Raw genomic sequence first — 21,966 nt, 5'->3', positions numbered from 1 at the left:
ATCCTACTAACATCTCAAAAAAATCAGACTAAAAACATATGTGCCCAACTATTTATAAGAAAATACATTTTTTTAAAACGCCCAAAACATCCCTCCTGAGGCTACGCCCTTGGTCAAATGTATTAGCAAAACTAAAAATGCTTCATCTGTGGAAATTAGGTCCTAACTATAACTACCTACTATCTACATAGGTAATGTATATGGATTTATATATAACTTAACAGAGCAGTCATAGTATAGTGAGTAAAATATGCAACCATGCCAACAGACCAGATTCAGGCAGGCCTTTAATGGCAAAAATAAAGAGTCCCTCCCCCCCAGCCCCGATTTTGTTTTAAAATCTCCCACTTTAGCATTTTTTATATGTTGACACGTACGGATCAGTAACACATTTACAAACGAAACATATAGCAAAAGTAAAAGCTAGAAATAAAACATGTACATATTAACAGACCCGATTCAGGTGGGAGACTCCCCATTTTTAAGCCAAAAAAAGGCTCTATTCTGACTGCCTCCCACCTGATATCACCTCTGCTTCCATAGAAGTTAATGGGGGAAATTCGTTTTTTCGATGAATTTTTTAAAATCCACTTCTTTGCACTTCTAAAATGTTGGCATATATGGAACTACTACCACTCTGCCAGGTACCGGCAGAACCACGTTTGGCCATCAAATCGAGTCTGGGTACTATAAAGTGAAAAGCTGTCTAAAGGGTTTGCTAAAAAAAAAAACATCACACACTCCAACATCGGACGTCCTACTGAGGACAGCCGAGACTCCCCTCACTTATCTTTTAATTCCCCTCTACACACATCAAGACCCGCCTGACCTAACGGAGAATGCTACCAACGGATCTATGACTAACTAACCGACCGTAACAGACCATGCAAACAGAGCTCGCTCCAAACATGGCAGAGCCTATTGACTTCCGGGATAGGCTCAAAACAAAGGCACGTGCGGACCCCACATCCAATCAGCACTACAGAATTCTTTGTGGCGCACTGAGATTAGCTCATGTCAAGCTATTCTCCAATCCTTGGTGATTTTACACATTATTGGTACCGCCTACTTTCAGGCGATTCATAAAATATTATCAGCGGTAGGATTGGGTGTCACCCGGAAGCGCTAAAATTACTGACAAATGATATCATTTAAAAGCTCAGCAACGAATTTTAGACTGAATTTGTGATCATTCGGTGAGTATCGGACATCTGGTCACTTTAGGGAGTAGCATGGGCCGGGTGTATACTGGTAGTTATTTGAGCTGCACGCTCGTTCCTGCTATTTTTTTAATAGTAGGTAGCAAGCGAAAATCACTCGTACTTCGGTTGAATACATCTAGCTTTGTAATATTAGTCCGTTAAAATATTATCGAGCAGTAGGCTAGCGAGCGGAGTTTATGGTGTGCGTGATATAAGTAGTCAGTATTGAAATGCCACATATATGCCATCTTTTTTTGGATGGTCTACATTTGATACTTTGGTGACCTGGCGGTACGTTTCGAAATATATGTTTATTCCAAGCAGTTTCTGGCTCCTTGAGTGCAGCGCAACTTCCCTGGGTATAAAATAAGCAGGCGATTTTGATAAGTCGTTACTCGCAGGGTGAGGACGGAAATGGGAACAGCTTGGAAAGTATTACTGCATACCTAATCAGGACTGCAGAGGAATCTTGAAAGTTTAACATCTTGCGATGCAGCACGAGAGAGAGAGGTAAATCACACACACCTGCGGTATATCTTTACACTAAAAGCACCACTTTCTAGAAATACCAACCGTTTTTAGACTCTGCACAACTTTCATTTACCTAACATGAACCCAGATATACACGCTTATTGTTCAGCTCCAAACACTTTGAATCGGAGTTTGCACCTTCAAGTGTTTTTTTTTAAAACTATGCACGCATCCCATTATAGAAGTCAGTAATGTTTTGTCCACCCCGGAAACTGGATTGTGACTGAGTATTAATTCGGTATTTGTAAGAGGCATTGTTGGCGTCCTTTCCAGATACCAATTCGATATCACATGTATCATTGCATCCTTAATAGGGGTCGCAAACCATTGAAAAGTTACTTACTCCAGAGTTGGAGTTGTCACACATTTGCAGAGTGGAAGGGATGCCCTTCAGATCCCTTCAACTTTGCGAATGTTTGTAAAAGTTTCAAGAGAAGTAGGCAGCTCTCCTGAAACTCTGTTAAAAAGAAAAACGTGTTTCCTTTATGTAAAATGGGCTGCATAATTGCAGCACACATCAAGAATGAGATATCCATTTATACTTTTTGGAACTGGCCTATTGTTGGTTTGGAAAATTGTACTCTGGTTGCAAAGAGAAACCAACTTTTTTGACAAGTGTATTGCTAGATGTGGCAATGGACATGTTGCAGAAATTGGGTGTGTAAGGTGTTGGCTTTTTGCGACCTGTCCAGTATTAAATGATGCAACTCATGACCTGATTAGCAAAAATGTGGATTTTCAGGAGGTTGCAAAATTTCCTGCTTGTGGAGTGCTAAGTAAAAATATATTATCATGGGTGTCATTCTGCTTAAGGCAAAGGTCCTGGAGCTGCCTCATAGCCCAAAAGCAAATTCTGAATTTTAACTTCGTTGAGGTACAGCATGTCATGACTTATCTGTTCCTGAATGTGCGACAAACAAGGTCCAGTTTTCTGAGGTTGGGCAATGGCTTATGGGCCACTACTTTTACTGTGCTTTTTTTTTTAACACTTTTTATTCTTTTTATGTTTTTTTTTTTTTTTTAAATTGTGTGTTTCACATTAATTGGAGGCCAAATGCATCTTTTATTTGTGCCAGTAAGAATGTTGTTCTCTGCAATAGGCAAAGCCAATATGTCTTGCCTAGGTGACATATGTTGATTTTGTCAATCCTTTTTAGCCATGTTATTCAAGGTTTGTACAAAAGAGAATATATATATATATATTCACTAAAAAACAAAGGTTACAGGGGCGTTAGGTTCAGATTTTACACGCGTAAACCACAGAAATTTAGCTTAGTTATTTAAAATACATATAACTAGTGCCACAATGTAACTATACATCGCACTTTTGCTATGCACATTTTTCTCATCATTAATTTTGCGGCAACTTTTACATTGATTTAGGAGTGCATGGCTAGGCTGCGAGTTAGTTACCTTAGGGCATAAGTTATAGTCACTTGATATAACGCGGGGATGTGGAATTCCTATAGCCCGACACCCAGGACATTTTCTTTGGAGTCGAGGACAACAAGTTTTCATGTTTATTTTGTACTTGGGGCAAGTAGGCCCAACCCCCTGTAGCACAAGCCATTTACCTGCCAGTTTACAAGGAGAGGAACTGTCTGCAGTTGAGGTAATGTGTGGACATAGGTAAATGAAGTCAAACTTGTATTTATGCTTCTTTAATGCAAAGCCTTTATTATTGGGGGTGCGCTCTAAATAAATGTTTTAAGGTCACACTGCACTACTGACATTGTAAAAAAAAAAAAAAAAATAGTGTACACACAAGCGTGATGATCGTTAGCTTTCAAAATAAAATGTTCAGAAAACGCATGTAATGGAGGAAAAATGTTTCGCTACTGTGAAACTTTAGGTACTATTTATTTGAAACATCATTTAGTAAAACATGTTGATGCATGCTAGTATTTTCAAAAAATATTCATAATGGAAAATCAATTTAACCATTTTCAACAAGATTATAGGAAACATGAAAATAAACAAGCAGTGGCAAAGCCAACCTATCTGGCATTGGTTGTAAGTCCTTTTGTTTTGTTAGGGCTTTTGTAACACTTTTTTTTGTAGGAGCTGCCAGGCCCTCACCATTGTAACAAACATTGGCAAAAAGCAAACGTGGTCTCAAAAAGCACACTCTACCACCAGTGGTGTAACAAAGGCCCCTGCGGTCCGAGGAGGGGGAGAGTAGGAGGTGAGCTACAGGGGACCCTCTCACCACAGTACCTGGCCTGAGTGATTCCAGAGGGAAGCCCCCTTATTCATTGCGGTGGGGGAGAGCTCCAGTTTCGTTACACCACTGATTGCCACAGTAGTTCCTGGCACTGAACAAAACTACTTAGTGTGCCAATATGATCCATATGGAAGAGCAGTATGCTATCACTCACAGTAAAGCCGGCCAAGTGATAGATAGAGAAATAGAATTGTAATAAAAACAAAATGACAGACCTAATTAGGGTCCCAGTTCTTAAAGGCAGAAAAGTGCACCCATGCTATATGTCTTTGAATTAGTGTCTTTTGTGGATTCACAAGAATTTACAGAAGTAGACCAGGAAATCGTACTCCTAGAAAGTAGTTGTGAACTGTATTTTAGCACGAGCAAATATGCATGTATACATTTGCTCATATGAAAATCTGTTGAGAGTTTACAAGTTCACTTTCTTTCCAACCACTTTTTTTCCCAACCCCAGAAGAACTTCTGCTTCTGCCCTTGTCAGGAGTACATTTCCAGTCTTTCTCAGTATAGTAAAGGATTAGAGAAGAGCTGGTGAAAATCCTTAAACATGCAAGTTAGTAGATTTGCACAGACTCAAATGCATTCCAGCCCTGGAACTATTGCTTACTGTTTCTTCCAGCCCCATTATGTAGATCTGTGGAAAGGTGGCAAAATAAGGCAATTGCGATAGCAGGGCTAGAAATTCCTGTTATTCAAGCCCTGCTATAGTATTAGCCCTAGCATAATCAGAGAGGCTATTATCAGAGCTTTTACATAATGAGAGTACACTTCTTACAGGAAAACTAGATTTAAGTATCTGTCCAATGGACAAGTAGATATTTTATGAAATTCCACACCCTTGCGTTATATACAAAACTTGTCATAATATATATGTGTGTGTGTGTGTGTGTATATATATATATATATGTGTGTGTGTGTATTCTCTCTCTCTCTCTCTTTCTCTCTCTCTCATTGCAGGTAGGACCATGCTTCCAAAGAAAAAGCTTTTTTTGACTTGCCTGTATCTTTGGCACCGTATGACAAATCTTCACAAAAATTTCCAGGAACAGTGTTGCGATGATTCTTGTGGTGCACAAACAGTTTCAGGGTGATCATTCAAGCAGGGGCTGAGAAAAAAGGGGGAGGGTGGTTGAGAATGAAGTGTTACAAAAGCCATATAAAAACTGCAAAAACCAAAGGACTGGCAACCAATGTCGGATCGGGTGGCTTTGCCAGTGCTTGTTTATTTTCATGTTTTCCATAATCTTGTTGAAAATGGTTACATTGATTTTACATTATGAATAGGTTTTGGAAATAATAGCATGCATCAACACACTTTATTAAATGATGCTTCAAAAAATAGTACCTAAAACTTCACAGTAACAAAACATTTTGTCCTACTTGTGAGAAAGTAGCCTCTTTCTAGCATGGTTACCCCCACTTTTGGCCTGTTTGAGTGTATGTCAGTGTGTTTTTACTGTCTCAGTGGGATCCTGCTAGCCAGGACCCCAGTGCTCATAGTTGTGGCCAAATGTGTGTGTTGTCAGCAGTGCTTAACTGTGTCACTGAAGTTCTGCTAACCAGAACTTCAGTGCTTATGCTCTCTCTGCTTCCAAATTAGTCACAATAGTTTAGTGACTTCATATTCCAAGCCCAATTGGCACACTGGACCCCCCTTATAAGTCCCTAGTATATGGTGCCTTGGTACCCAGGGCATTGGGGTTCCTGGAGATCCTTATGGACTGCAGCATTTCTTTTGCCACACATAAGGAGCTCAGACAAACCCTTTCACAGGACTGGCACTGCAGCCTGTGTGAAATAGTGCACACACTATTTCACAGCCATTTTCACTGCACTTAAGTAACTTAAATGTCTAACCTTCATTTACTGAAGGCTAGGTGCGAAGTTACTAAGTGTGAGGGCACCCTTGCACTAACAAAGGTGCCACCACGCTGTTCAGGGCCAATTCCCTGAACTTTGTGAGTGTGGGCATACCATTACACGCGTGCACTACATATAGGTCAATACCTATATGTAGGTTCACAATGGTAACTCCGAATATGGTCATGTAAGGTGTCTAAGATCATGGAATTGTCCCCCCATTCCAAATCTGGTATTGGGGGCCTATCCCTTGCATCCTGGGGGCTCTCCATGGACCCCCAGTACTGCCAAACCAGTTCTCTGAGGCTTGCACTGCAGCTACAGCTGCTGCCACCTCAGACAGGGTTCTGCCCTCCTGGGGTCTGAGGAGCTCAGTCCCAGGAAGGCAGAACAAAGCATTTCCTTTGGGAGGAGGGTTCCACACCCTCTCCCTTTGGAAATAGGTGTTACAGGCTTGGCAGGGGTAGCCTCCCAGAGCCTCTGGAAATGCTTTGAAGGGCACAGCTGGTGCCCTCCTTGCATAAGCCGGTTTACACCGGTTCAGGGACCCCCAGTCCCTGCTCTGGCGCAAAACTGGACAAAGGAAAGGGGAGTGACCACTCCCCTATCCATCACTACCCCAGGGGTGGTGCCCAGAGCTCCTCCAGTGTGTCCCTGGCGTTAGCCATCTTGTTTTCCAAGGTGTGGAGACACTCTGGAGATCTCTGAGTAGCCAGTGCCAGCAGGTGACGTCCGAGACCCCTCCTAATAGGTGCATACCTGGTTAGGTAGCCAATCCCCCTCTCAGGGCTATGTGGGTTCCTCTTCAGATTCAGCTTGCAAGTTTCCACCAGGAACCCTCTGCAACTTCTGCTTCAGCTTCTGACCGTCTGATCAACCGCAGACTCCTCCAGGAAGCGCTGTAACTGCAACAAAGTATCCAGAAAGGCTACTGTGAGCCTGCAGCTTCAGCTCCAGCCAGCAACTGCAACAGTTTCAAAGGTGTGCATGCTCTGAGGACTCCCTGTCCTCACCCTGCACCAGAAGAACCAACAGAATCTCCTGTGGAGAGACGGTGTCACTTCCCTGCTCCCAACAGGCACCTTCCAAGACCATGAACGGTTCTCTGGGACTCCTCTCCTGACGATGAGTGTGCTCCCTGAAACACAGGTGGTGGGCCCCTTCGACCCAGACTGTCCTAAGGTTCAGCTATCCAAATTTGGCGGAAGTAAGAGCATGCCTTCCTGGTTTGCAACAGTACCCCTGTGCACCACGTCATCTCTAGCCCCTGAGGCTGCCGTGCACTATTTGCAAGAATCCTTCGTGCACAGCGTGGCCCAGGTCCCTAGCACTCCATCCTGCAATGAACAACTTGCTGAGTTGTTCTCCGGCAGCGTGGGGACATTCTTTAGTAGTGCTGTAGCAATCGCAATTTGCACCTTCTTTGTCCCTGTGTCCTGGGACTCCCGTGGGTGCTGCCTGGTCATCTGGGGGTTCCCTCCACTGTTGGGAGCAGCCTCTGCCTCCTTAGTCCGAGTTGAGGCCCCCAGGTCGCTCTTGGGTCCAGGCAGTGCCATTTTGACGCAAACTGCAACATTGCTTGAACCAAGGCTTGTTGGACGAATCCACCGCTGCAACTTGCCTGCATCCAACATCTCGATGTGGGACATCTCTTGCATCACACAGGAACCCACAGCCATCTTTTTTGGTGCTCTTCTGCAGACTTCTTCTAACTGGAGAATCCTCTTTTGCACCATCTTCTAGGGTGGCAGGGGCTCCTGTCCTTCCTGAAATCTTCTGCGACTTCTGGACTTGGTCTCCTCTCTTCACAGGTCTTCAGGTCCAGGAATCCACCTTTTGTTGCTTGCAGTCTTGCTTGGTTCTTGCAATAACTCTTATTACGACTTGTAGTGTGTCCTGAGGAAACTTGCAGTACTTTACTTCTACTGTCCTGGGCTCTGGAGTGGGGTATTTTACTCACCGTTGTGGTTTTCTTACACTCCCAGCGCCCCTCTACTCACTACAGTTGCCTAGGGGGTAATTTGTGATTCGCATTCCACTTTCTTAGTATATGGTTTGTGTTGCACCTAGGCCTTATGCACTCTATTGTATTTTTTACTGTTAGCACTATTCTGTGACTATTTACTTACCTGATTTTGGTCTCTAGTGTATATATTGTGTATAATACTTACCTCCAGAAGGAGTATTGCCTCTAAGATTTTTTTTTCCTTGTTTCACTAAAATATTTTTGGTAACACTGAGTATTGTCTTTTATTGTGTATAAGTACTGTGTAACTATAGTGGTATTGCTGGAGCTTTGCATGTCTCCTAGTTCAGCCTAAGCTGCTCTGCTACAGCTACCTCTAACAGCCTCCGCTGCTAGAACACTGCCTACATTTCACTAGTAAGAAATAACTGGACCTGGTACAAGGTGTAAGTACCTAGGCTACCTACTACAAACCAGGCCAACCTCCTAAACTACTTGCATGTTTTTTATGAACATTTTATTTTGAAAGCTTATAATCGTCACTATTGCTTGCAAGCTTCTGCAAACATTTGTGCCTAATCAGACAACATTCTGGGAGCATTATGTATAGCCTCATATTATTAAACTTTTCAAACGTGTACACTTTTTTTTATTACTGGAAGCACTGTCAGTAGTGTAGTGTGACCTTAAAACATTTAGAGCACCCCCTCCCCCCAAATAAAGGCTTTGCATTAATGAATTATAAATACAAGTTTGAACAGCATTAACGTATGGACACATACTACTTCAACTGCAGACGCTTCCCTTCCCAGTAAACTGACTGCCAAAAGGTTTGTGCTGCAGAGGGTTGGGCCTACTTGTCCTGGACATTGGGCCGTAGGAATTCCACACCCCTTAGGATGGTGTGGCCAATTTCAAAACACCGTTTTTTATTTTTGTTTTGTCTAAAGCATTTTGATTATGCCCAAGACACCCTGTAAATCATGGAACACTCACATAAAAATGAGTTTTTTGCAAACTTATTGGCAATATTGTAAAGCCATTAATGTATTCTGAAATAATTGTTGAAAGGAATGCTAACAATTTGTGTCCTGCTGGTGTTGTTTTGCTACGCCAATGAGTACAAAATAGGAGGATGAACAGTAAAAGGGAACAAACATGGGGAAATGAACAGTGAAAGCGACTGCATAGATCAAAACCAGGAGCAAGACAAATTAAAAAAAGATATACTGTTAAGAAGTGCTGCAAGTAAAAGAAAACAAAAGGCAGAGACAGAAAGTGGAAGGACCCTCCCCCCCCTCCCAAAAAAAAGGAATCAGTACTTGGTCCATGCTCCGAGAATGGGCGGTGTAGTGGGTGACTGCATAACACAAACAGAAAGTGAAGTCAGTATGCACAGACCAAAGAGGTGCCAGCAAGTATGACTGATAATGAAGCGAATGAATGGTGAGCAATGGGCGGGCCCCCTGTATATAGACAAAATGTCTTGCAATTGACTGCGCAGGTGCTCCTCAGGCGAGACTTAAAGAGATGTTTTGATACCTTTCTATATGTGCACCTGCCAGCTAAGAATCACCCATGCTCTGTACATAAAATGATATGCAATGGTTAACAAAAGTTGGCTTGTTTTATTTTATATTTCTTTTTATTTCTGTGGCATGCGCTTCCAATTAAAAAAATAACTATGGCACCCCCTTGTCAAGGTCAGACATATTGGCTTTGTCAATGCTTGTTTGTAAGTAGTACAGGCACTGAGCCAGGTATTCTGCTACCAATCTATTGAAAGAGATACTTCCACATGTTTGTTGTTAATAAACCTGACGTATGAATACAGGAAAGTTTAATTGGTTTTGAAGAGGTTGGCAGGACATGAACAATGTCGATCTGTTAAGAATATCCTGTATGCCTTGCTGCCTTTTCTTGTTTAGTAGATTCACTTTTCAGTATGTTAAGATGGGAAAGATTGTCCCAAAGCCAGACCAGCATATTACTCCCCTTCCACCCTCCCGCCAGCTAGGTGACCTGATCTGCAGATGGTCTAAGAGGCTTAGATAGTCTTAAAGGCTGTTAATAGGGTGTAGGCATAAGTGTGTGTTCTTAACACCTAGCCTGCTTCTGCTTTACCAAGGAACTGCGACACAAGCTTCCACTCGTTACATCTAAATGCTGGTCAGAAATGGTAATGATTTTCCAGTAAACCCTCTATTAATTTTAAACTCTGTTCTGGCTTTGACCTTCTGTCTCCTCTTCATGATTAGTTCCACTTTGTCCTCTATCTGCTGTCTCTGTTCTCCCCATGCCCTTCCCCTCACTTTCTCTCCCGCCTACGTACACTCTGTACCAAGATCTTCATCACCTCACATTCCCTGTTTTCAGCCTCTCTCAAACTATCCATCCTCGACCTCTACTCCCACATTTCACTCATCTTCCCTCTATTTTTCCTGAGCTGTCATTCTTTCCATCCTCCCGCCCCTATATCCATATGTTTCCTTCCTTCTTCTCCTACTGCTCAATCGTTACTGTTCCCTCTTCCACATGTTCTTCACCCTCCCCTCTCTGCCCCGTTCAGCCCCTCACTTTCATGACCTTCTTCACCCTCCTCCCCACAATCACCATATTAATCTGAGTCCTCCCTGCTCCTTCTCGTGCTGTTGTACCTAGTTCGTACACGGTGAATTACACTTTTATTTTTAGGTATAGTATCTGTTTGGCATTCATCCTTTAAGTGTAAGGCTTTTGGGTCATTTCTGTTCTTTGTAAAGCGTTCTCAGTCTCTCGCTGCTGCATTAAACAGTAAAATAATTAAAAAATAAAATAAGCAAGCATTGTCAAAGCCAGCGGGTCTTGCATTTCAATGGCATTAACCAACCTTTTGTATTTGACAGTGCTTTTTGTTGCTGCGTTTGAGTCAGCAAAAAAGATGCTTTGTTGCCAACATGAGACAGCATTAGCTTAAAAAAAAAAAAAAGTCGACAGCGTGATGACACTTAAGTGTGGATGCATCGCCATTCGTGTGTATGTATGCATTGTGATTCAGAAACTTCTTTTTATTTTGTAAACTTTTAACTTAGAACCAAGATGGGTTGCACTATTCTTGGGCTGGTTAAAATGCCCTTGGGCAAGGGCTGTTGTACGCTACTTACAGTTTAGTCTGTGCACTTGATATTCCTGCTCCCTTATTTGATGTTGCCTTTAAAATTATCCTTTACGGTTGTGTGATTTCTTTTTCAGTGAGTTTTGTGTAAAACAAACTTTTCATATTTCTTAGACATTTGCAAGGAGTTCATTTTTTCACTGCGACTAGCCTAAGCTAAGCCATAGTAATGTAACAAACAGTGTGCCATTCCAGCCCAGAATCCAGACAGTGATATCCATATAGCAGGCTAGTGAGGCTTGTAGGAAAGCTATTGCTCCCCATTTAGCTATAAACTGGTTTAGGCATCATACATTGTTACAGTTCTAACAGCAAAACTCATAGTTTTACAGACTGTACAATAAAAGAAATTGCAAAATATGGCATTAAAATAACCATCAAGAAGACAGAGTGAAAGGGGGCACATTAAAGAGGTGTGTCGGGGCTTCTACTTTATAATTGAGATTTTGTTTGGGTGTTCTGAAAGGATACTTAAATTACCAATTTGTTTGACTGTTGTCTTGATTAACCACTAACATTTGTGAAGGTCTTGCTGTAAATAAAAGTGGCCCATTCTTCTACATTGTGCAAGATCAATTAGTGATTTCGAATAGCAGTACTATTTTGTTTTTAAAAAGGAGTAAACAAAACGTTTAAAAGCTCTCCGCATTTTGTTCACCCTGTGTTGGCAATTAGAACATATCTCCCTACAGTATCACCTGAGTGTGACACAGGCCTTGGAGTCATTAATGCTTCATGGGGATGAGGGCATGCCCCTTTCTCCCTGGGTGTGTGACGTTGCCTTCTAACATAAATGCAGATGAGAATGCAGCATGTTTGCATGAAAGTGGCAAAAATGGTAAAAAATAAAACAGCAAACGTATGTACACAGATGGCTGGCTGGCTGGATGGCTGGCTAATTTTTTCAAATAACTTTTATAACATTTTCTTAAATTGGATCCGAGGTAAAAGTTATTTCCTTTTTTGCTGATAGCAGCAGTTCATCTTGGCATCTCATAATGTGCCATTTTTAACAATTTTTCTCTCAAGCACCATTCCTGCCCTATTTTATCATCATCTCCTTGTTGATAAGGTTCATAGTGGGACCATAGCCATCCAAACCTTTCTCCTTATGTTGCATCAACAAAAGTCTTACATCTGCCCTTTATTACTGTGCCAAATATCGCAGCTTAAAATCTATAGACGTTATTGAGAAGGCTATTGTTCTTCTAAATACTCTGGTTTCAGGCACAACTGCAAACTCTCAGAATAAGGAAATAGTTTTTAAACACACATTTTTATCGAGGTGCTAGACCATGATCCACTATTATTAATGTTCATTTTTCCTTCTCTTGGTTCCAACCTGAATTTCAAAACCTGTAGCAACAAGGTGGCTTCCAGAACTTTGCTGACTCCTATATGTTATTAAAACATATCCGCTTTCCTAATATACTTTTCTTTCTGCATTGTATTTCTCTTTGTCTCATCTCATGTTAACGAAACTTGTATGCAGCTGGAATGTGCTGTGCTTATTTTCTATGTTATTTTATCATTGTATTTCACATTGATTTTTGATTCAAGGAGCAGTTAAGAAAGCTCAGAGGTTTGGGTTATCCACAAGGGAGAGCACACAAGGAAGAAAGCAAGAAAATACATACACTTACAGGGATTTCTGAAAGAAAAAGAAAATAGCAGTTCTCTGAATGTGAGCAGTTAAACATAAATGTCATCTAGTCAAAAGGATGGAAGATAAGCTATGCTCCATGAGAGGGACATATAAGATGTGGAAAGAAAGCCTTTGAGTAAGAAACACACAAATGACAATGATAAGAAAGTCAATGAGTGGTAAACAAAGGGCTGACCCAAAGTTCTTTTGTAAGTATTGGTATTATCTACCATAGATCTTTACCAGCAAAAAGCTCTCTAGGTGAAACCAATACATATAGAATGAGCCTAGTAGTACCAGACATGTACGCTTGTATCTAGTTGTGCATCTGCTTTTCTTTCAATCTCTTATCAAATGTATAGTTTTAATATATGCAGTACAGTAGGGGCAGAGAAGCCAGTGGGGGATTAAGTGACAGGAACAGAGAGAAGATGAGAGAGAATGGGGGTGGATTAGGAGAAAGAAACTGAAAGTGAGAGTCTAGATAGAGAGATGGGGGGTAAGAGAAATTGAGATTGAGGGAGGGTTTCAAGTATGGACTTGGGGAGAGAGACAGAATTGAGTATTGGAGAAATAGGTAGAGTTAGAGAGAGAAGCGAGCAAAAGAGGGACAGACTGAAAAAGACCTACTGATAAAGAGGCATAACGAATGTAAGCAAGGAAAAAAGGGAGAAAACCCTGGCGAGAATCAAAGTCTGAGGAAAAATGTGAGAAGGACTTTGTGGAACAGCTAGTGGTTGATATTAGGTGGTTGCACGGTGATGGCTGGAGTCTAGTATTACCTGTTGTTGGGTAGGGTGATTGTTTGCCTGTAGAGGCTGCACATGTAGGTCAATGTGGAAACTGGCATTACCTCTTACTGGCAACATGAAGGTTTACATTGCGGGCTGCTGGTACATGAAGACTGGCACTACGCGTTGATGGCTATTTACAGCCTAATGGTATCGATGGTTGAGCACAGGCTTGGGAATGAGCTGTAAGGCGTCTTTAAAGGGCCCAGACATTGCATGTCATGTGCAGGCAGGTCATGGGTATTGCAGAACATGTAAAGGCTCGTCCTACATCTTGCTGGGTATTTTGAGACTGGCATTACCTGTTGATTGCCGTGTACAAACTTGCACACGTTTCTGAAGGCGCAGAGGCTGGCATTACTTGTTCCTGGTGTTATGTGAAGCTCGGGATGTGTAATTACCTTCATTCTCTTGGAAATGGGAAAATGTCCCTGTCAGTCCAGTGAATTGATCCATCTTTACAGCGTATCCTGTCTTGCCCAGGGTTACAGGCTGAATTGTTTGTCCGTAAGTGAGAATCGGCATACCTAGACCTGGGTAAGAGGGCTATTTAACCATCAGATTTTACCATTGTTGCTGGCCCTGTTCACCTGACTATGAACCATTTAGCTCTTTTATTCTTGAAAATCTCTTGGGTGAGACCTTTCAATCCATCCTAATTGGTGGTTGTAACACTTGTTTGTTTGTTCCACTGTTACTTGCCCATTGACTAATTTACCAAAGAAGGCTCAATAAGTTGGCTCTAAAAGAAGCAATATATATTTGAAGGCAGTCAAAGTCTGGAACTGCAATAGCTGGACATCAAGGATTCCACCACTAAGGAGACAGACGTTGTGACCCAGCATTCATATAAGATTATGGAGGTATCTACAACAAAATAGTTTTGGTGATGCATCCCAACTAAACTTGGGGTGCCCGTTCAAATGTTCTGTTGGATTCCACAGCAAGTATAATCGTGTGCCTGGAAGTTACGTGACTGTACCGTTTCAGCAAAATACTAGTGACTTCCCAGAGGGCTTAAAATCTCCTGACACTCAAGGAATGATTATCCCAGAAGTAATATTAGATAAAGCAGTACATTTAAACAATCTTAGTATGCAAATTACTTAATCCAAGTTTCCATCCCCATCTGTTAGTAGGAATTCACCCAGATAAGTAGCTCTTTTCCATGTCAGTACAGATGTTGTCTTAAAATATGATGTGTCTTCAATTTTATTAAATTGTTTTCAGCTTGCGTGCACTTTCCTACAATTACTCTGATAAATGATGAACTTATTACAGTTACCTCACTTATTACAATTACCTCAAAAGGGAAACCGTGCTACTTGATATGTAGCAAGAACTCCTAGTTCTGTATAAGGGATGGTATGTTTTGTACTTCCCACAAAGTAAGGCATGTTGATAAACTGAGCACGGCTAAGTGGATTGATAGATTATTGTGTGAAGGAATCTTGGGGAGGTGAACAAGAACAAGGATTGGGATGAATAGAGGCAGAAGATAGTTCACCGTAGAGCTCTGTGAGGAATAGATGCCCCTGAGAGAGATAGAGTGCACATGGCCCAGAAATACCCTAAAACTGAACCTTTGAACTCTTCACAATAGATGCAAAGAAAAAAAAAAAACTACTTCATGGAAGGGAAGAAGATCCTCAGAGTGGAAATCAAAGCATCTAAAAACTGCTTGAGGACAAATGTTTGACTTCATCATCAATTTTCCAATTCTTTCACAACAAATAAAAACAATGGAGCTTTGTCTTGCAACAATAGCTAACAGCGAACCAACTGAACAAGCAAACTGCTAACAACTAAGAAAACGGTCCTCCTTCAGGAAAATTACCCGTGTCTATCCACAGTCGACAGCAACAATCCCTCTAACCACTTTGCTGCTGCGCTACTAGCCATAATATTTGAAGTTATCAGTACTTCTTTCTTGCTACACCTGATACAGATGCCCAACATCTTAATTCCATAAGGGATAGTTCCTGACTGCTTCAAAACAGGGCAGGTTACTCCACTTCTTAAAAAGCCCAACATTGACCATGAATACCAGAACAATTTCTGGTGAGCCTCCAACGTCCCATTCTTGGCAAAACTATTAACTATGTGGACAGTCAACTGAAAGAATTCATAACAGAAAATAACCTACTTTTTACCCACCATCTAGGATTCAGCACTTGATGTAGTACTGATTTGGTAGCGATTCAGATAAAAGATGACAGGATTACCATTTTAGACAAAGGTAAATACTGCCTTCTAGTTCCCCTGGACCTATCATCAGCTTTTTGCACAGCCCTTCCCATTGGAAATCCTTAAATAATGAGTAGGTCTAAAGGTTGTAATTATACGTTACCAACTGTTGCCAATACATACAACTGACAAATAATTTCTCAACTCCCTCTCCCTCTGATCAAGGAGTAGCACAAGACTCCATTCCCCCCCATGCTCTTCTCACCCTACACATGCACCCTCAGACTTCACTTTTGAGCAAGTCAAACATCTTATTCTATCTCTATTCGGATGACACCCAACTATATCTTAAAGTATCATCCCCAACTGCCTCAGAAGACTATTCAATCCAGACTGAACTCTTAAACTGAATCCCTCTTGCTCTCTTTTCGACACAGTAGGTATATATACAGTCATTGCAAGAAGCAGCAAATATTCTTAAGTGTGAACTGGCCATTGTTGAAACATTGAATGTATTGGGTTCACCTTGAATAACTACCTTAAACTGCATGCACCTATTAATCACTTACCAAAGAGTGCGTATCACCAAATCAAACTCCTCTGAAAGATAATGCCCCTTATTCTGGCTGAGGAATTCAAGGCCGTATGACAGTCACTAGTCCTCCCCATGCTTGACTACAGCAATATCTTGACTAAAATACCCAGAATACATCTAGCCTCTCTAAGAGCAGTACTCCATTCTGCAGTCCAGTTGGTAACCTGTTCAGGAGATGTGAACACTTGTGTGCCTTACTGATCCCCCTCAATTGGCTCCCATGAAAGCCAGAAGTCAATTCAAACTAGCTCTTATTATCCACAAGCCCTTCTACAGAGAAGTGCCAAAGACATTTTCTGATGGATCATGTGATCTTTGAAATACAGACTCACTTAGACGTGAAACCATGGTCTTCAAAAAGTCATATACCTTGAATCAGTCCTTTTCGGGAAACTCCTGAAAATTTGTACCTATCCCACCAACTTTAAGAACCAACTCCTCATGCAACTTCTTCACCAAATAACTTAAACCCTTGATCATGCATCACTACGTCTGGTAATGAGCTGTCTCAGTTCTTTTGTTTATCAATAAGTTGATCAAGAAATCGGAGAAAGCGCAACAACGTGAACTGAAGCATCAGAAAAAAGGATAGACATTTTCTCCCTCTGACTGCTATCATTGACAACTTGTGCATTGTATTACCCCCAAAGAGTCCAAGTACACCCCTTATTGGTTCACGCTGTTCAAATGTACAAGTAAATATTTCTGCTTTACTCCAGTCTCACTGTTCAGGGGTTAGTTGGCTCAGCTGACATATATGCCCTCATAAAAATAAACGTGTTACATCACCCTGCACTTATACTCAGATCACCGGTTCCTCACCCGGAAGTTAGTCCAAATGGATAATGTGTCAAGGATCTGAAGCAAAATTAATGTGTCCAATTTTGTCCAATCAGTAAAAAATATGTTTATTCATGTAGTACATTTGAATACATCATATCCATATGAATATCACAACCACACCCAACACGTGTTTCACGACACAATCACTTCTTCAGGGCTGTCAATAAAAATAAAAAAAAAGAAAGAAAATTGAATAGAAAATACATTCAAATAAACATGGGACATAAAACAATATAAACAAAAAGCTTTTCTGTAACTTTACAAGACTAATCCTTTACATACTACAGTTAAAACTAAGTTGATCTTTCCTCATTGTAACGTGCTTTTGCTGGCAAGCCCACTAATTCATATACTCTTTAAAAACGTTAAACTTGGATGAATTACAGTTTTCCTGACTATAGTTTTCAAGGCATAACTATGTGACCCAATACATTTTTTTTTTTAATTGAGCAAGAATCTTGTATATCTAATGTTCATAAAAACCCTACTAGGATCGGGAGTCAGGAGCACATTAGATAACAGTTCTTACATGTTAATTGGACACTACATGAGTTTACTGAATTGGTTCCACTGCAAAAACTCACCTCCACGATACTTGCCTTAGCAACTATGGGCCAGATGTAGGTAAGTTTGGGTTTGCGACTCGCAAACTGCGAGTCTGAGCGACTCGCAAACCCATATGCAGGATGGTGTCCCTGACACCATCTGCAAATCGAAAGGGGGTCGCAAAGACCCACCTCATTAATATTAATGAGGTGGGTCGCAATTTGCGACCCCCTTGCGATTCGCTGCACTTTCAGGGATGGTGGCCTGCTGGAAACAGCAGACCACCCTGTCTGTGACTGCTTTTTAATAAAGCAGTTTTTTTTCTTTTTTTTGATTGCACCCCTTTTTCCTTAAAGGAAAACGAGTTGCAATACACCCGAGAAAATGAAGCTTTTTTGTTTCATTTTTTCAGAGCCATTTACACCCCTTCCCTTTTGCAAATGGGTTAGCACCCATTTGTAATGGGTGTTAACTGCGAATTACTTTGCGACTGCGTTTGCGGTCACAAAGCAATTTTGCATCGCGATGCGAGTCACAAATAGTAAGGGGAACACCCCTTCCTGTTTGTGAGTCGCATTCCCATATTGCAAGTCAGTAACCAGGTTACCGACTCGCAAAATGGGAATGAGCATCGCGATGCACTTTTTGCATGGCGCAAACAGCGAATTTCGCTGTTTGCACCATGCAAAACGCTTTGTACATCTGGCCCCAAGTTACTTAATTGACAAATGACACCACCATCTTAAAATGTGAGATCACTTTATATTCCATATTGGAAAAAATAATAATTAACATAAATCCTACATAAAATTCTCCAAACGAAATCATTCCTGTGTGGGGGTGTTCATTTATATGTCCCAAATTTCTTAACCAACCAGATCGAAACGAAAAATAAAACCATAAATTAAGCCCCCCTCCTCATCTTATCATGTTAAATACATAAAATAAACCAAAACCACCTGTACCTTACCAAAATGTATAATGTCAGCATGCTTCAGTCTTAAGCGAACCAATCAGTCCCTTCCATGTAGGAGAAAGCTAAAGGACACAAATTGCAAAGAGATTTGAAATTGCAATTAAAAAATGCAGATCGTCTGCAGCAATAATTTGACAGAATGGGTCTCATAATACATTAATGTGTTTCTGGCTCCATTTTTCAGTACATTGCTCTCATATTAGGGATACTAAGAATTGTTTAAGACAAAAAAGAGACATTACATGGGAGCCTGGTCATTTGCTGGTAACTATGTATGTAAGTAGTTTGTATACCAGTAATTGGCCCAGCAGCAATGAAATCTTTTCTGTTTTCTAAGAATGTTTTTTGCAGCATTCTTTAATGATTCTTGACTATCAGAATTTGTGGGATCTAGTATCAGAGTACATTATATCAACAGCAAAAAGGCACAGCTATGGGGTCCAGGTTTGCCCCCTCTTATGCTAACCTTTTTATGGGAATGTGGACCAGTCCTTTGGAAGAGTCTGAAAAAGTTGTATATTTAGACAATATATAGAAGAAATAAACATAATTTGAAAAGGCTCAGTGGAAGAAATGAATCTTTTATTAACATTTAAATAACAGTAGATTCAATTTACTTTGAACTCAGAGTACAGTAGAGCAAATTATCTTTTTCCCTGATTTGGAACTATTTGTTTATGATGGGTAAGGTACATCAAGACTTTTTAGGAAGCCAGCGTCTATAAATTCTACAGTGCATGCAAGATAAGGAAGTTTGAAAAACAGATTGACAATATTCTTTATGGCGAGTTTTTAAGGGCCCAAAGGAATTGTAGTTTGCAACTTGAGTATGAGCAGGAGTCAATGGCGATTCATAAGCAATTTCTTCAAATAGGATATGGAAATGAAATTTGAGTATTGACAGAGATAGAGCTAATAAAATAGATAGGAATGTTTTATTCAAATATACAGTTAAAGCACCCAGAATCAGGAGGGATGAAGTGGGGGTTAACACAACCTCTAGTGGAGGGAATAATGACCCCAAAGTCTATACTTTCTTACTGAGAGACCTTTGATCACCTCAGAAAGGCACCAACATTAATTTAATAAAATATCTACTTGTCCTTGGGACAGGTTGCTTCATAAATCTTCTTGTCTTGTAAAAAAATCGACTGGTCCCTTTGGTGCCATGTAGTGCATCAACAAATTATGGCAGCAGTCTCATTATATAAGACCTCTAATAATAGCCTCTGTAATTATGCCAGGACTAATACTATAGCAGGAAACAGTAAGCAACAGTTCCAGGGTTGAAATGCCTTTGAGTCTGTTGCAAACCTACTAACTTGTATGCTTTAAGGATGTTCACCAGCTCTTCTCTAATGTTTTCTCATACTGAGAAAGGTTGGGAATTTACCCCTGACAAGGGCAGAAGTAGAACTTCTTCCTGGGCTGGGAAAAAAGCGGTTGTAGAGAAAGTGAGCTTGTAAACGCACAATAGATTTTCACATGAGAAAATCTGGACATACATATTTGCTTTTGCTAAAGTACAGTTCACAAATATTTTCTAGGAGTACGATTTCTTGGTCTACTTCTGTAAATTCTTGTACATGAAAGCCATAATTCTGCACTAATGCAAAGACATTGGGTCACTTTTGTAACTTTCTTTTAGAATTGTACGCCTAATTAGGTCTGGTGTTAACCAACATCTTTTGTTTTTATAAAAATTCAGTTTTTCTCTCTCTGCCCATCTAACGTCTGGCTTTATTGTGAGTGATAGCATTATGCTCTTTCATAAGGAAGTTTTGTTTTAGTTTTGTTCAGTGCCAGGAACTACTGTGGCGATATGTGTTTTTTTTTTTTTTAGACCAATTTTTTTGCTTTTTTCCAATGTTTGTTACAATGGAGAGGGCCTGGCAGCTCTCACAACAATAACATTTTACAAAAGCCATGTCAAAATAATACATGCATTAACAAAACCAAAAGACTAAACTCCAATTTTGGATTGGTTGGCTTTGTCAATGCTTGTTAACTTTCATGTTTCCGATGATGTAGTTGAAACTGGCTACACTGATTTTCCATCATGAATATTGTTTCGAAATGCTAGCATACATCAACATATTTTACTAAATGATGCATCAAAGAAATAGTATCTAAAATTTAGAAAATTAGCAAAACCTTTTTTCTCTTGGTTGCATTTTTTCTTGAATGTTTTTTTTTTTTTAAAGCAAAAAATCATCAGTCCTGATTACAAGCTTCTGAAAGCATTGGAATCTAATCAGAGAGCATTCTGGTAGCATTATATGTAGCATCATATTGTTAAACTTTTCAAACGTGTGTGGGTGTGTGTGTACACATTTTTTTTTTTTTACTGGGACCACTGTCAGTGGTGCAGTCCAAGCTTACAAATTGTATTTAGAATACTCATCCTATTAATAAAGACTTTGCATTAATGAACCATAAATACAGGTTTGAACACCATTAACATAGGGGCACACATATTACCTTAATTGCTGACAGTTCCCTTGCCTGTAAACTGGCAAACATAAGGTTTGTGCTACAGGGGCGTTGGCCTACTTGTCCCAAGGACAAAATAAACATGAAAACTTTTTGTCCTTGACCCCAAACAATATGTCCTGGGCATTGGGCAATATCAATTCCACGCCCCTGTAAAGACCTAATTCTGTCTGAGTGACACTATAAAATACAGAGATCAAGTTAGCACTTCTGTGAGAATACTTAATAGTGACTACTAGAAAAGCAGAAAGGTTGTTATAAATGCGGCAGTTGTATCTGTTGTAAGTGTGTGACTGATAATCGTAAGAACTTTACAGATGTTACTAATAGGTTCACTTATGAGAACAAGACATTTATCAAATGCAACACATTTAATTGGGTCTATTTAATAGTTTGCCTTTGTAACAGACAGTATGTTGGTTCTACAGCAAGAAAATTAAAGGAGAGGTGGAATGAGCACAGGGCAATCAGAAGTGGTAATTCTACTTACTGTATGAACATTCTATGTCAGAATAGGAGGAAATGTATTTTTGTGGTATTGAACACATGATGGGTGATAGAAGGGGTTGAGTTTTGGAACGAAAATGGTACAGTGAGAGAAGCCTTTTTGATAAATAGGTTAAGGTTGGTCTCAATTTGATCTCAAGTTAGACAGAATGGTATACAATGCTTTGAAGTACTTGTGTAACATGATAGTATGGAAATCAATAAAAGACTTCCCTTCAGAGAGATTTGGTATTAGAGAATGTTATTGTAGGGTTGGTTATAATGCATAAAATGTATTTAGAATTGACTGGGTAGTTGCATGTACAATTTGTTGGATTAGCATCATAAACGATATGCAGTATAAGTATTTTTCTGGAAATTGTTTTTTATGAGGATGTACATTATTGAATGTAGAATGAAATGGTGGACCTGGCCCTTTCTGCAGGGTCATCCTTAGACCTTTT

At 40.3% G+C, this 21,966-nt stretch overlaps 1 protein-coding gene across 3 annotated transcripts in view; it reads left to right on the top strand.

Moving 5' to 3' along the window:
* Positions 1 to 1,104: 1,104 nt before the first annotated feature.
* Positions 1,105 to 21,966, top strand: part of WDCP (WD repeat and coiled coil containing) — a 100,728-nt gene continuing 79,866 nt past the window's right edge. For 2 of the 3 annotated variants that reach the window (XM_069236024.1, XM_069236022.1), the window contains exon 1: positions 1,105 to 1,196. The gene's annotated coding sequence lies outside the window, so the exon portion shown is untranslated. The remainder of the gene's footprint in view (positions 1,197 to 21,966) is intronic. The other variant, XM_069236023.1, reaches the window with a different exon arrangement.

This window comes from Pleurodeles waltl, chromosome 5 (assembly GCF_031143425.1).
Source record: "Pleurodeles waltl isolate 20211129_DDA chromosome 5, aPleWal1.hap1.20221129, whole genome shotgun sequence".
Lineage (NCBI taxonomy): Eukaryota > Metazoa > Chordata > Amphibia > Caudata > Salamandridae > Pleurodeles > Pleurodeles waltl.
This window is presented reverse-complemented; position numbering and strand designations above follow the sequence as displayed.